This window comes from Leopardus geoffroyi, chromosome B2 (assembly GCF_018350155.1).
Source record: "Leopardus geoffroyi isolate Oge1 chromosome B2, O.geoffroyi_Oge1_pat1.0, whole genome shotgun sequence".
Taxonomy (NCBI): Eukaryota; Metazoa; Chordata; class Mammalia; order Carnivora; family Felidae; genus Leopardus; species Leopardus geoffroyi.
The window spans coordinates 46,146,358-46,163,383 of NC_059332.1; positions in this window are offsets into that span (position 1 = coordinate 46,146,358).

Consider the following 17,026-nt stretch of genomic DNA (forward strand, 5'->3'; position numbering starts at 1 on the left):
CAGGTCTCTAGGAAATAAGGATGGCCTCCCACTGACAGATAGCAAGGACATGGGTGCTTCAGTCCCCACCCATAAGAAAAACATTCTGACCAAACTCTGAATGCATTTGGGTATGGATTCTTCCTCAGAGCCTCCAGTAAAGAATACAATCCTCCCAACACTTTAACTTTAGCTTAATGAGACCCATGTTGGATTTCTAATCCATGGAACTGTGAGATAAAAAATGGGTGTTGTTTCAAGCTGCTAATTTTATGGCAATTTATTAATGCAGCAATGGAAAACTGATTAACCATCTCTTAGTCTATTTCACAGCCCTCTTTTCTACTTTGTTTTTGGGATGATTTATTCTGTCTCAATGGATTTTATTGAAGATACTCAGCTCAAGCCTTGCTTTTCATCCTCAGCCTCCCCCTTTTGGGACTGAAATCTCTTTTGTTACACTTTTATTATTTCCCATGTGTACCTTTGGCTGTAGATATTTCCTCTGGTTCCTTCTTTGTTCTATGCGTGTAATTATACGAGGCTCACAATGCATTTATGCTCAGATCACGCCCCTGGTTCCAAACTAATTTTTCTTTTCTTTCACAGGAATGTTTCTCTCTATTCTCAGAAGCCTCTACTGCCTTCACAAATCAACATCGCCTCACACCTCAGTCTGGGAGGCAGGTGCCCAGAACTTCCCTTTCCCCACTTCTATACCCAGTTACTTAGCATCGGTTTTCAATGGGTTCAGACCTTGGTGTATTTATTCTCATAACCAACCACTTCAGTTAGGGCCCATATTTCTAAGTGTGCATACTTGTAAAATGGTATTTAAGGTAGCCTTATAAAAACAAGGGAAGAAAAATGAGAAAGACGGAAGAGATCTGAATATACTTCGTTTTTATTTTGTGTTTCATCTTTATACATATTTTTTTTTAATTGGAGCCTTTTTGAGATAGTGTTCCAGATTTACATGTGATGGCAAAAACAATGATATTTTCAGGAGGTTGGCATGGCTTCAGGGAAGGTTTCTGGAGCAGGTGAGTCTTTAGGCTTGCAAGCATCATGTATATTTACTGACAAATGATCTGCTCTTCTTTAATCTGGATATTTGGAACACCAATGAATCTAGAATCCAAAGAACATGAGAAATTGCATATTTAAGGATCCTGACATAAAATGATGAGAACTTCGTGTTGTAAGTGATCTCCAGAAATCACCTAAACAACCTTCTGGTGCCCAGGGACGTGAATATTAATTTATAGACCTGAATGTCTTTGGATTAGGTTTGGTCCCATACACCAGAGAACTCCAAATGGCAGTGGTTTAGGCTTCACATAAATTTCTTCCTTGCATAAAAGAAGTTCAGATTAGGAAGTAGATAAATTAGGACTGGTATGGTGGATTTATGATCACCAGATACTCAAGTTACTTCCCACTTGTAGCTTCATTATCCTAGTCTTTAGCTTCCATTCTAAAAATCACCTCATGGTTTAAGTAATTGTTGGAGTTCCAAGTCACAGCTGCATTTCAGTGAACAGGAGGGATTTAGGGCTACGGATGGGGAGTATAAAATGATGCTCTCTTTATATCGATTTCTTCTAAAAAGTCTTTATTAAAGTTCTATAAAATGTTCCACTTAAAATATCATTAGCCAGATTGTATCTGACCACACTTGGCCAAAAGGGAGGATGGGAACTTAATTCTTTTAGCTGGAAGAAGAAGAAAATAGTGAATAGCAAAGAAATTTTTCTGTTATTTCCACAACAGGAGGGTTTCACTATCTCTTGAGGATACATGGTTTAGAGAATAGTTATCCCTCACATTCAGGAACTTCTACAATGAAATGAAAATTGAGTTCATTGAGAGTTTATGCAAAAAAAAAAAAAAAAAAAAAAAAAAAGAAAAGAAAAAAGAAGAACATGAGTGACCCATAGTGGACTTTATAGCTTTCCCCTTTTGCATTGGAAATCATGTCTCTGAATTTCCTGGGGGAAACTATCCTTCTTTTGCTTTCAGGCCCCTTGGTTTGGTTGGTCGTAACTCCTGCTTACGTCCAGGAGAAGCCATGGTTGACTTAAACTGATCATCAGAGTCCATATATTGGCTGTAGTCATTCCTTGAGTGATGAGCACACAGCTCAATACTGCCCAAAGACAGTAGACCACAGATTTTGATACACTCTTTCTTACTTTCTCTTCTTATCAGAAAAGAACCTGGTAGATTGCAGCCATGATGCTGCTGGAAGCAATTCTAAGACCTCAAGGGAAACCCTGTTTGAGAATAAAGTCAATTCACAGACTGTTATTTTAGCAGGTGAAGACAAAGTGAAATCAGATCTTTGGGGGCTGTATATATCCCAAAGAAATCATTTTTACTTAAGCAAATCTGTGTCAACTTCTTTTTGCCCATTACAACCAAAAATTTTTGTTATCACAGAAAAAATATGGTTGACTAATATATATCAGCCACTATGCATTTCATGTTGGCATATCTTCTTTTAATAATACCCAATAATCCATGAAGGAACATGTAAATATTATAATTTTAACAAGTAAGGAAAGTGAGGTTTAGAGAGAATTATACCTTTTCCTCATGGCTTTCAAACAGTCAGGTCTAAGTTTATGAGCACTAGTTAAGGGTTGCTATGCAAAAAAGAAAGAATTCAGGCCCAGTCACAACTGTGACTGTATTTGTGTGTTTGTGTATCCATGGGGAATATGAGGAGAGGTATGTGTCTTTAGGCCCCGTAAAAAATGGTTAGGAAAAATACCCTTCAATCACTCAAAGAAATGCTCTATTGTTATTCTCCAGACATTTTTCAAAAAGAAGCAATTTTTGCTGTGTTGTGATATTTCCTTATTCCTCTTGATAATTCTTCATACGAACTTGGATTTATGCTATTTGTTCAAAAATTTGCAAAGCTATTCTGGTTTGTATATAGATAATCAGAATGAACTGAGCTTATCAGATAGCCTTTCTTCCATCCAACCTTACCCTCTTACTAACTCTACTTCATAGTAAACTTATACACATCCATATCTTATTTATCTCAGCAAGTGAAGAGCTTTGCCATAGGCTGTAAAAGACACATAAGAGTAAATATCTTCACAACTATTTAGTTTATGTTCATGTCACAAAATGATTTGGAGAAACATTAGCAGACATGGATAATTATTTTTTCAATCTTTGGCTTCCTTGCATGTGACATGCCCCCAGTTCAGGCAGCTATGATTTTGCCTTTCTGTGGCCCTTAGGGTAGTGTTTTATTGCATGAATTCAAAGAAAAAGAAGTGACATTCAGATTCATTTTTTTAAAAAAGACATTTGAAACCCATGACAGGCACAATAGTTTTTAGAGAAAGATATTTGAATTTTAAAAGCTTGTCTTTACTGTGTACCAAAGTTCAAGGTCTTACTCTCTGCATAGAAAGGATATGTAAAAAATTATGGAGTGAGCAAACAGAGGAGAGGTGTGAAAGAAACAAGAGTTAGACTTTGGAAGTACTTCTGTGAGTTTCCTCTTGCTGAAGTTCAGCAGGAAATTTCAGCAGAAAATAATGAAATGCCCACCTCCGAAGTAGATTAGGGATCTGAGAACAGAAGACATCTGTGCCTTGTGTCCTGGAGAATCTGAGGAATTAGCAGGATTCTAGAGTGCTCTCCATACCTCAGCAGAAAGTAGTTGAAAAGTAAAATGACTTTAGAGAGGGACTTGAGACAGCTACTGTATTTGTTGTTCACTTAAGATGGAAAGCTGTTGCAGTTCTCAGAGCTGTTTCTTCTAGAGAAAGTATGAGAGAGAGAGAGAGAGGGAGGGAGGGAAGGAGAGAGAAAGAGAGAGAGAGAGAGAGAGAGAGAGAGAGATGCATCCTTCTAAGTTAATATCCAATAAGAAAAAAAAAAAAAGAACTTTTGGCTAAAAATCAGTCAGATGAAAGTCCTGAATTTAATTCTCATGCTTTTGGCTGCTTTTCTGTGTGAATCCTATTATTTTGGGTTGAAGATGTACCTTCCCAAGAGAATTTGCCTTTGCTTCTGCCCAAGGCCCTGTGGCAGTATCCATCTTGGATAACACCCAAATACAAACCCAAATGAAGCCAGACCTATGGTAATAATTTCTTAGGGGAGTTCCTCCCCACTATTGCTTCTCCAACAGTTCAGGCTGAAATCAATACTTTTCCTCATCTGCTTCTGATGGTAAGTGAATTTTTCTAGTTTATTCTCTTTCTTTTCTTTTTTTAATTGTACTTATTATGTATTTATTTTTATTGAGATATAATTGACATATAACATTTCAGGTGTACAACATAATGATTCAATATGTGCATCGACTGTGAAATGATCACCGAAATAAGTCTAGTTAACAACCATTTCCACACTAGTCTATTGAGTTTCATGAGTCCCAAGTATATTGCAGAGCTACAGCTCCAAATCTCCATGTTGTACAAGCCCCAAATTTTGTCTTCTATTTAAAACTCAAGGCTGTCTTTTTACCAGGATTGAAAATGTTTTAACAAGTGTTGCCATGGCTTCAATTTGCAACCCTGCTTTCATGTTTCCTTTTTACTATGGCTTTTGGGGAGCTCTCTTACTTTCTGGTGAATTCAGGGCACTGAAGAAGATGCTTTTTATATTCTATTTTAGAACTGTGTATCAGAAGTTTCATCAAATACCTGGTTTGTCATATTACCTTATGTCTTTCAAAACTAGTTCACTTATGTTACCTCACTTGAGATTAGAGCTTTTATATCTTTATTATGGAAGAGATAGCAGGTGAAGTGGAGACTGCTTATTCTCCGAGACCTGCTCACCCTTCGTCAAGGAAATGGGATTGGAGACCTCTTCATTCCCTTTCATAATCAGAACATCACTCCCTTACCTGCCTGTTAAAACCCCTGCTAGTCCTGAGCTGGTGCTATTCTGCTGCCCCTGTTGTGGTACTCTGTGAGTTTCCTGCTTACTCTCATTCTCTAAAGATTATAGTGTCTACTTATAGCTTTCTCTCTTTCACACATACTACATCACCATGATTTAATTTTGCAAGTGTTCCATCCAACTCTCAACTTAATATTTCTTTGACTTGTCATTTGCAGCGACTTCTGTCTTCATCTTTTCTGCGCACGTGGTTACACTGAAGATATTTCATCTGAGATATTAAACTGGAGCACGTGATCTTTTCACTACAATCTTCTGATTTTTATGGCCATTGTACCTTCTTCTTGATAACTCTAAATATCCATTTGCTAAACTCTCTTCTGTGTAAAGTTCTGCTTCATCTTGACCTTACATTTTTCTCTCAGTAGCTTAGATTCTGTAATTCATCACTTAAATTCTTCTCAGTAACTTACTTCCAAATGCTTGCTTCATCTTCTTTCTTTTCCACTCAAGTAGAAAAGTCCCAACTATGAACAAATTCAATGATATGCCTTCTATGAAATGTCAAATGTTGACATCTGCTAAAGAAAATCACACGACTTCATAGACTGGTTCTAATATAATCGAGAGACTCTATTGTCATCTGGTTCCTCAGTCTTGCCCAGTACACCTTATCTTTTATGCTAGTCATCTATCTTTCAATAAGGCTCTTTCAAGCCTTTCATGTTTTCTCCAAAGCTTTGACCAAGTGAACACCATTTTCTCATCCTTCATCATCAGAAGACAAGTTTATACCATCCGTCACAGGAAAATAGAGATCATTAAGTCGTACACTTCCTGTTCCTAAGTTTTTAAAGTAGCAGGACTGTACTTCCTACATCCTTTTCTTTTTTTAATCTTTTTATTTAGTTACAGTGGAAGAGAAGCTCCCTTTTTGCTCTAAAGCCAAGTGTACCAAACATGTAGCTCATTTTTTTCTAAACCTCTTGAGGATAATCCTTACGATTTTACTCTGTGGATTTTTATGCTCATGCTATCCCTTCCTCATTGCTATTTCGTTTCTCATTAACAGCAACAACAGTAACAACTTAATGTTTTCCATATCCCTCTCTAAAGGAATTCTCAGGTGTTGCCTCATTTTATTTTTTTCTGTCAGGGTCAAACCTCTCCAGAGAGGTATGTGTATAGGCATTTTTGGTCTTTACTGTTTTACCACCATTCAATTCTTGTCCCATTGCCGTCTGACTTTCAACCTATTATTCCACTGAAACTCTTGCCAAAGTTTTGAAGCTTCTTTTGGCTAAAATCCAGAACTAATCTCTTGCAAATTAACTATTTATTTTCAATTTTCAATTTCTTTTATTTTTCAGTAATCTCTACACCCAAATGTGGCTTGAACTCACAACCCCAAGATAAAGTTGCATGCTCTACCGACTGAGCCAGCCAGGGTCAACTGTTTATTTGTTTATTTGTTTATTTGTTTACATCTCAGATAGTAAACCTCAACTGTTTATTTGTTTATTTGTTTACATCTCAGTTGGACAGTAAGCCCCTGAGGGCAGGAAACATTGTGCCTTATTCTTCCTATGACCCTTAGGTACTATAGTTCCTGGCCCAAAGTAGGTATTCAATGTGTATTTCATAAATGAATATATACATATCATTAGTATGTGAAAATAAAAGAGTAAAACTTCCTGAATTCTAAGTCACACTGAGACATTCTTCCTCAAGTATCCTACAATGCCAAACAGACAAGAAAGCATCAGAAACACACTGTGGAATCTACCTCTGTCCTTATTTTAATTTTTAAAAATATTTTTATTAGTTTATTTTTTTGAGAGACAGAGAGACAGAGCATGAGTGGGAGAAGGGCAGAGAGAGAGAGAGAGAGAGAGAGAAAGAATCCAAAGCAGGCTCCAGGCTCTGAGCTGTCAGCACAGAGCCTGACACAGGGCTTGAACTCACGTGAACCATGAGATCATGACCTGAGCCAAAGTCGGACACTTAACCGACTGAACCACCCAGGTGCCCCTCTCATTCCCTATTTTAAATAAAAATCTTTACTTCCTACTTCTAGCAACTGAAATGATGTTAAACAACCAGAAGAGGTGAGTTTATAAATTCTCAACCACACTTTCTGTCTCTGCGAGATTTCAGAATGTATTCCTACTTTCCTTGGCCTTGAGATTGTCTTCTGCTAGCTAGAAAGCATCACCCCCCAGGAGATAATTGGGACTGGAAGTACAGTGCACAGCTGCACGGAGCCACAAGTTGGTTAACCACTCGGCATGTGTCCTTCCCTCACCTTCCCTGCTGGACTCTGCCAGCACTTAGGCCATCTGTACCGGTGCTGCAAGCTTAGGCTAATAAACCTGAATTACTCTGAAGGTTTTGCATGAAAATGGAAGCAAGCATTTATCTTAGCCTGGGGAGCCAAGCTTTCTGTGTGACATAAAAGGATCCAGAGATATAGGAAGGAAAGGCCTTTTTAAATAGCCTGTTCAATTTTTTTTCTCCAGGGTTACTGGCTCTTTACTTTCTTCGCCTAAGGTGGATCTGCTAAAGTTTCTCCGTAAAGTTAAAAGCACTCTATAGTGGTAAAAGATGTGCAGTAAATTCAAGATAAAACAAATCAAAGACAAACACTAGCAAAGGAAACTGCCTAGTGAAAATCAGAATAGAAACCAAGCTTTTGATATCTCCAAAACAATTTCCAGTAGAAAATTTCTAATTAATTAATGCGGGAAGGAAAACCATAAATACAATACTTCTTTTTAGATTTCAATGCCGGTAATTATTGGATTTATAACTTTACAAAACATCTTGTCTGTTCTTAGGTTAAAATAGTCCTTTGTATTAAAAACATACATGTAAGTTAGGTTGGTATCAATTTAATTTGAATAAATCATGGCTTGAGTTGAACTGAAACATAATCTTAATAGATACGTAATTTTTAGGTATCATATGTTATAGCAGGGGTTGAAGTTAGAGGTCACTGTGTATATACAGACACCATCATTTAAAAAAATGTTATTATTTCTTTATTTTGAGAGAGAGAGAGAGAGAGAGAGAGAGAGACGGAGAAAGAGAGAGAGAACACGAGTGGGGAAGGGGCAGAGAGACAGAGAGAGTCCTAAGCTGGCTCCGCACTTTCAGCACAGAGCCTGATGTGGGGCTTTATCCCATGAACCAAGAGATCATGGCCTGAGCTGAAATGAAGAGTTGTATGCTTAAGTGACTGAATGACCCCAGGCACCCTCAGACACCCTCATTTTACACGCTGCTTTCCTTGTCCTTGAAAGATGCATTTGTTCCGTTGCTTGCTTGCTTATTATTTATTTATTTATTTATTTTTTATTCATTTATTTATTTATTTCTCTATTGCTATATGCGTCCTCTGTGATGGAACCTGTGCAGATGTTCCAGAAGCAGTGGAATGGATGTTCTGCCCTTAAGGAGAAGCTCACAGTCTGGTGTGGGAAACACAAAGCTAACCAGACATAGGGCAAACTACACAGGAAAATAGAAACGTTTCCAAAACAATCTGAGGATATGTTAGAACTAGTGGGAAATTGACTGGAAAATTCAGAGAAATTGTCACATATAGAGTGATGAGAAGTTGACCCCTGATGCCAACCTACCACCCTTGCACCTGTTTATACCTTAGCAATATAAGTAATAAGATTTGTTGACTATCTCACATGCCCCTTGTATGTGACCTCAGGCTCCCGCGTCTGGTAAACTTCTGTGTGCAGGTGGGTGTTTTAAAGGGATCTTTCTACCTTAGGAAACATAAATCAGAAGCCCTTCTGGACTCAGAGACTACCTTCAGTCTTACTGAACCACAATCTCTAGCAAGATTAATATTTCTTTTTTTTTTTAATTTTTTTTAACAATTATTTATTTTTGAGACAGAGAGAGACAGAGCATGAACGGGGGAGGGGCAGAGAGAGAGGGAGACACAGAATCGGAAACAGGCTCCAGGCTCTGAGCCATCAGCCCAGAGCCCGATACGGGGCTCGAACTCACAGACCGCGAGATCGTGACCTGAGCTGAAGTTGGACGCTCAACCGACTGAGCCACCCAGGCGCCCCTACCAAGATTAATATTTCTGATATACTGCCGCACAGACCACAAACTGGTAGCCTGTATGTGTACTGCATATGGCTCATAGACATATTTAATTTGCCCTTATGGTCCTTAAAATATCAAAATTTAGTGGTTTTTTTGACAGAGCTTGCATTCACCAATATTCACTACATGCCGCTGGTCACTATCAGTTTGCTTCGTTTGATATATTTGCCTGCCCATTTTGACTAACGTGTGACCTTCAAAATAAATTATGAAAGAGCCAGTCTCATTCACGAAGTAGCACATATCCACCAATAAAAGTAAAAAGAAATGTTGCACAATTACTAATTTGTTTTTGTGCGGTACTATTCAAGCTGTTCCTTTCTCTCTGGTAGTTGATTTGCAACCTCCAGAAGTAACTCATGTAACAATTATATTGATAGAATGTAAATGGATACAAGGAATTTCTAACTAAAGTATTTTTCACTTATGGTTCTTGGTAATTACATCTTTGGAACGCTGTTGCCTCATTCTATCTTGATGAAAAATACCAGGAAAAATAAACCATTTAAAGTAGAATCACAAATTCAGAATTAAGAAGGAGTCCCCTTAAATTTTAGCGACAATACCTCTTACAAAGCTTGTGCACTTTAATTCTCCAGAGAAGTCTGGAACTAGTCTTTGTCATATGTGGTATCAGTTATCCGTTATGACATATAAATACTATTAGAAACCTGGAGGCCTACGACATGCACTGATTGTATGACAGTTACTATGGTTCAGGAATCCAGGCATGGCTGATCAGGGCCTCTGCTTCAATGTCTCTTACAAGGCCATGGTTGGGGTCTTATCTGAGGCCAGACTAGAGAAGGAACTGCTCCTAAACCTGTAAGGCTCTTGCAGGATTCCACTTTTTTCTTTTCTTTTTTTAGGGCTTTAGTACCTTGCTAATTGTTGGCTGGAGACTGCTCTCTAAAGGCAGGAAGGAAGCCAATAAAAAGATTCTTCAAGCACTATGGAAATTATAGTTTTATGTAACATAATCATAGGAATGACATCGAGTTACTTTTTGCCATATTCTATGGCGTTAGAGGCATGTCAGTCTCATCTACACTTGAGGGAAGAAGTTCATCCAAAGATGTAAATACTAGCAGAAAGGGATAATTTGGGGGTCATGTTAGCGTCTGTCCTCCACACATACCTTAGTAATGGTGATAATGATGATGATCCCAACTAACTTTTCTTGATCACTTAATGTGTGACAGATTCTCTTTTAAGCATTTTGTATGTACTGCTTCACTTGTTCCTCCATGCTTCTCTAAAACAAAACAAAACAAAACAAAACAAAACAAAACAAAACAAAACAGTGGGTACTATTATTATTCTCAATAAATAGTGAAGAAACTGAAAAGTGCATGGCTAACATCTTACCCAAAGTCACATTTAGAAACTAGTGGGGCTGGAATTCTAACCCAAGCAGTCTGAATCTATACCATATACTCTTTTCTTTTTTTAATATTCATTTATTTTTGAAAGGGAGAGAGAGACAGAGACAGAGACAGAGACAGAGACATAGCATGAACAGGGGAGGGATAGAGAGAGAGACGTAGACAAGAATCTGAAGCAGCAGGCCCCAAGCTCCGAGCTGTCAGCACAGAGCCTGGTGCAAGGCTTGAACTCACGAACCATGAGATCACGACCTGAGCCGAAGTTGGAAGCTTAACCGACTGAGCCACCCAGAAACCCTATACCATATGCTCTTTTATTAATAAACTTTTTAATTTAATTGTAACACACATAGGGAAAAAAAACTATAAATCATGAGGGTTTAGTTTAATGAATTGTCACAAACTGAGTACATTCGTATAACCACCAGTCAGATAACAAAACAAAACAAACAGATAATTATCAACATCTAGAAATTTCTCTCATCTCTTGTCCCAATCACTACCTCTATTCTTTTAATGCAAAGGTAAACTTTATCTTGACTAATAACACTATTTTTGCCTAATTTTGAACTTTACATATATGGATTCATATTATAAATATGTTTTTGTTTCTGTCTTCTTTCATTCAACATTTTTTGTTGTTGTTGTTGCTGTTGGGTTCCTTTATATTGTTTCATGTAACATTAGCTCAGTTTTATGGTGTGTAATATTCTATTATATGCAATATTCTACAATTTATTATCCATCCCACTCTTGACAAATACTTGGGTTGTTTCCATTTTAAATTATTACAAATTATAATTTTATAAACATTCTTATGCATGTCTTTTGGTGTCCATATCTATGTACTTCCCTTTGATGCATGTGAATAAGTGGAAGTAGGATGGCCAAAATAGGTTTCCAAATTGGTTTGATTAGTTGTAATAACGCCACCACAGCATATGGTGGATCTTTCCCGGAACTGGGTATTCGCAGTCTTTCTCGTATTAGCCATTCTAGTGAATGTGTATGGTATTTCATTGTGGCTATCCTATGCATTCTCACGAAGGGGGTCAGGACCTATTCATATATATTATTAGCTGTTTTGATGTCCTGTTGGGGGGAGGGTGTTCAAATCTCATAATTGAATAGTCAGTCCTTTCTTGCTGATATCTCAACAATCTTTATTTTGGACTTCACAAAATTAAAATAGAGATTATTTTTTCGCTTTACCAAAAATGTCTTTTACTGAACAAACGTTCTTAATTTTACGTGTCCAAATTATTAAAACTTTCTACATGGTTAGTGTCTTCCATGTTCTTTTTAAGGAATCAGTCTATTCCAAGGAAATGAATTTTTTTTCTCTTTTTCCCTTGGGGATTTCCAGATTTTTTTCTTTCTTTTTTTTATTTTTCAGAAGTTTGATTCTCATGCGCCTAGGTATAGTCCTCTTTATGATGATCTCACCTGGAGTTTATTGAGGTTCTTGTATGTAATTTTTATCAAATTGGGAAGTTCTGGCCATTATTCCTTTAAATATATTTTTTCACCATTATTTTCTCTTAGTCTGAGACTTCCATAACATTTTTATTGGTAAAATAGACATTATTTTATATTATTTCCGAGATTCTGATATATTTTACTCAATTTTTGTCTCTCCATTCTTCAGATTGAATTATTTCCACTAATCTATCCTCAAGTTTACTCATCCTCTCTGCTACCATCTAAAATCTGCCTTTGAGATTATTTAGTATGTTTTTCACCTTGTGTATGCATTTTTCTACTGATGCATTTTTTTGGGTTCTTTTGAGAGTTTATTTATTGAGATTCCTTATTTTTCAGTAATTTTCATCATATTTTCCTTTAATTCTTTGTATATAGCTTCCTCCAATTATTGAATATGTTTATGATCACTCCTATATATTTAATTTTAAAAATTCCAGTAAAATTAACATACAATATTATATTATTTTCAGGTATACAACATAGTGATTCCACAATTCTACACATTACTCAGTGCTCATTATGATAAGAGCACTCTTACTTCCTCTCACTTATTTCACCCATCTGATCATCCACCTCCCTTCTGGAAACCACCAGTTTGTTCCTCAATAGTTAAGAGTCTGTTTTTTTTTTTTCTCTTTTTTTCTTTGTTTTATTTCTTAGATTCCACAGACATGAGTGCAATTATATGATATTTGCCTTTCTCTGACTGACTTATTTCACTTAGCATTATACCTTCTATATCCATCCACTTTTGTGCAAATGCAAAGACAATTCTTTTTTATGGCTGAGTAATATTCCACTGTAAATATATACCACATCTTCTTTATCCATTCATCTATCAATTGACAATTGGGTTGCTTCCATAATTAGGCTATTCTAAATAATTCTGCAATAAACATAGGGGTGCACTTATCTTTTAGAATTAGTGTATTCATATTCTTTGGGTAAATATCCAGTAATGGAGTTACTGGATCATATGCTAATTCTATTTTTGATTTTTTGAGTAAACTCCATGCTGTTTTCCACAGTGCACTAGTTTGCATTCCCACCAACGCTCACAACGGTTCCTTTTTCCACATATCCTTGCCAACACTTGTTTCTTGTGTTTTTGATTTTAGCCATTCTGACAGGTGTGAGATGATATCTCATTGTAGTTTTGATTTAGATTTCCTTGATGATGAGTGACATTGAACATCTTTTCCTGTGTCTGTTGCCCATCTGTATGTTTTATTTGGAGAAATATCTGTTCATGTCTTTTGCCTCTTTTTAATTGGATAATTTTTTTTTTTTTTTTGGTGCTGAGTTATGTGAATTCTTTATATATTTAGGATGCTAACCTCTTATTTAATATATCAATATTTGCAAGTATCTTCATGTCACTAGGTTATCTTTGTTTTATGGATTGTTTTCTTTGCTTTGCAGAAGGTTTTTATTTTGATGTGGTCCCAATAGTTTATTTTTACTTTTGTTTCCCTTGCCTCAGGAGATATATCTAGAAAAATATTGGTGTGCCCAATTTCAGAGAAATTACTGCCTGTGATCTCTTCTAGGATTATTATGATCTCAAGTCTTACCTTTAGGTATTTCGTCCATTTTAAATTTATTTTTGTATATGGTATAAGAAAGTGGTTCAGTTTCTTTTCTTTTTTTTTTTTTTTTTTTGCATGTAACTGTCCAATTTTCCCCACACAATTTGTTGTGACTTTCTTTATCCCATTGCAATGTCTTCCTTCCTTTGTCGAAGATTAATTGACCACATAATCGTGGGTTTATTTCTGGGTTCTCTATTCTATTCTATTGATCTGTGTATCTGTCTTTGTGCCAGTGCCATAGTGTTTTGATTACTAGAGTTTTGTAGTGTATTTTGAAATCAGGGATTGTAATGCCTCCAGTTTTATTCTTTTTCAAGGTCTGTTTGGCTATTTGGGGTCTTTCGTGATTCCATACAATTTTTAGGATTATTTGTTCTAGTTCTATGAAAAATGCTATTGGTATTATGATAGGGATTTCATTAAATCTGTGGATTTCTTTGGGTAATATGGACATTTTAACAATATTTGTTCTCCCAATACATGAACATGGAACATCTGTCCGTTTGTTTGTGTCTTCTTCAATTTCTTTCATCAATGTTTTATAGTTCTCAGAGTGAGAAGTCTTCACCTCCATAGTTAAGTTTATTACTAGGTATTTTTTATTTTTGGTTCCATTATAAATGGAATTGTTTTCTTAATTTCTCTTTCTGCTACTTCATTATGAGTGTATACAATTCAAAAAATCTCTGTATGTTGATTTTATATCCTGCAACCTTGTTGAAGTCATTGATCAATTCTAGTGATTTTTTGGTGGAGTCTTTTGAGTTGTCTATATAGAGTATCGTATTGTCTGCAAATAGTGAAAGTTGGACTTCTTCCTTGCCAATTTGGATACATTTTATTACTTTGTGTGGCCTGATTACTGTGTCCAGGACTTTGAATACGTATTAAATAACAGTATGAAGGTGAACATCCCTGCCTTGTTCCTGACCATGGAGGAAAAGCTACTCTGTTCTGTTTCTTTGAATGTCCCATATTTATTATTGTTTTCACCGAGATATTTTATTTTATTTTATTTTATTTATTTATTTAAAAGAATCTTTTTTTAATGTTTATTTTTGAGAGAGAGAGACAGAGACAGAGACAGAGACAGAGTGCCAGTGCGGAGGGGCAGAGAGAGACGGAGACACAGCAGGTTCCAGGCTCTGAACTGTCAGCACAGAGCCCGACATGGGGCTCAAACTCACGGACTACGAGATTGTGACCTGAGCCAAAGTTGGATGCTTAACTGACTGAGCCACCCAGGAACCCCTAACCGAGATATTTTAGATAATATCCTATATCAACTTTGGATTCTGATTTATTTATTTATTTTCTGTTTAGTATCTTGCCTGAATTTAAACAGTGGGATCTACATACAAGACAATGTGTAAGTGTTGATATCTTTGCTTACTTTTTAGACTGTGATGTTGCTTCTTTGTCTGCACAGCTTGGTGATCAGCCAGTGCTCTGCGCAGAGACTGTGTTAATACATCTGGAGTCTATAAGGTTTCTGCCTTCTCTTGATGGATCTGAGTGGTTTCATGTGTACATTGACAAGTCCTTATTTCTTTTTTTAAGTTATTTTATTTTATTTATTTTGAGAGAGAGAGAGAGAGAGAGAGAGAGCATGAGCAAGGGAGGGGAAGAGAGAGAGAGGGAGAGAGAATCCCAAGCAGGCTCCACGCTGTCAGCACAGAGCCTGACATGGAGCTCATTACCCCAAACTGTGAGATCATGACCTGAGCTGAAATCAAGAGTTGGACACTTAACCCACTGAGCCACCCAGGCACCCCGAGCCCTCATTTCATTTTACTTTCTTCTGGGCTCTCTTGGGTCTTCACAAACATGAAAACATGTAGTTTTTCAGTCAGCCACAGAGAAATGGTACTTTTCTAGCCCTTCTATATTATTTCTCATTCTCAAGGTCTTGTTAAGTTTCTGGCTAGTCCAATGCTTGATGTAGCTAAGATCTCAGTCAAAAGCTAGAAAAAATAAACTATTTTTCTCTTTACTTCCTATCCCATTCATCATATTTAGCTGGTAAAGCCAAATTTCTTTGCTTCCTACCTCAAAGTTACTATTCCTTCTCTGGCAGTGATGTTGCTGGTGATTATAGCTGAACCAACTGCTTTGATAAAATTGCAATTCTCACTGACCAAGCTAGGTGTGTTCGGTGGGGGGAGAGGCGACAAAGAGAAGAGGCTACAGATTCTCATTATCCTTATCCAAAGCTATAACAGTACTTCAAGAATAAATTTCTTTGAGAAAACTGTTACTCGGTTTCTTGTGTGTCTTTAGTTGCTTTCCAGGTCTAGAGTACATGTTTTTAACAATGTCATTTAATTTGTGCTTTTTGCAGATAGGATTTACTAATTTATTCAAACATCTAATGCTGAAAGATCTTTACTGTGGGGAAGTTTTGGACTTATTATTATTATTATTATTATTATTATTATTTGAATGGTTATGGAATTTAACAGGTATTCTATATCTTTGGGTCAGTTTTGATAAATTTTATTTTTTCTGGACATTTTGTCAATTTTATTAAAATTTTTAAATGTATTGGATTAAAGTTGTTCAAAATATCCTCTTTCAAAAAACTTTCTGTAATTATGGTCATTGAGTTTCTTTCTCATTCTTGAAATTGGACATCTGTTCTTTTTTTTCTTTTTAGCATGGTCAAGCTTGCTGTGTTTATCAGTTTTGTTAGTTCTGTTGAAAAGTCAACTGTTAATTGTGTACCCCCAAATTCATATATTAAAATTTCACCCCCCACTATGAGTGTTTTGGAGATAGGGCCTCAAGAAGTAATTAGTTAGAGGAGCCTGGGTGGCTCAGTCAGTTGAGCATCCAACTCTTGATTTTGGCTCAGGTCATGATCCCAGGCTCACGGGATCGAGTCCCACATCTGGCTCCATGTCGACCATGGAGCCTGCTTGGGATTCTCACTCTCTCTCTCTCTACTGCTCTCACCCACTCATTCACTCACTCTCCCTAAAATTAAAAAAATAAATAAATAAAATATAAATACACAAAGAAGTAACTAGTTAAATGAAGTCATAAGGGCAGGGCTCCAATCCCATAGGACTGGTGTCCCTATGAGATGAAAAAGAGGTTCCACTGGGATACCTCTCAATCTTTCTCTCTCTCTCTTTCTCTCTCTCCCCCCAACCTCCTTCTCTCTCTGCATGTGCACAGAAGAAAGGTCATGTGAGGACACACTTAAAAGGAGCCAACTGTCTACAAGCCAGAAAAAGATGTCTCACCAGAAACCAAAATTCCTGTTACCTTAATCTTAGATTTTTATGCTCCCAAACTGTAAGAAAATAAACTTCTATTGTTTAAACAGTCAGTCTGTGGTATTATGGCATGCCTAGCCTGAGGAGACTAATACAGCAAACTATGAAATAAATGCATACTTTTATTTTAATTTCCCTTCTTCTTTCTTTGCATTTCATTAAAAGCAAAAAAGCTCTATTTTTCTCAGTTCTTGATTTCAATATATTAGTTATTGAGTTTCAGCTTTCTTTTCTAAAATATAAATCAAAGTTTTCAAATACGTCTCTCAGTAGATACATACTGGAATAT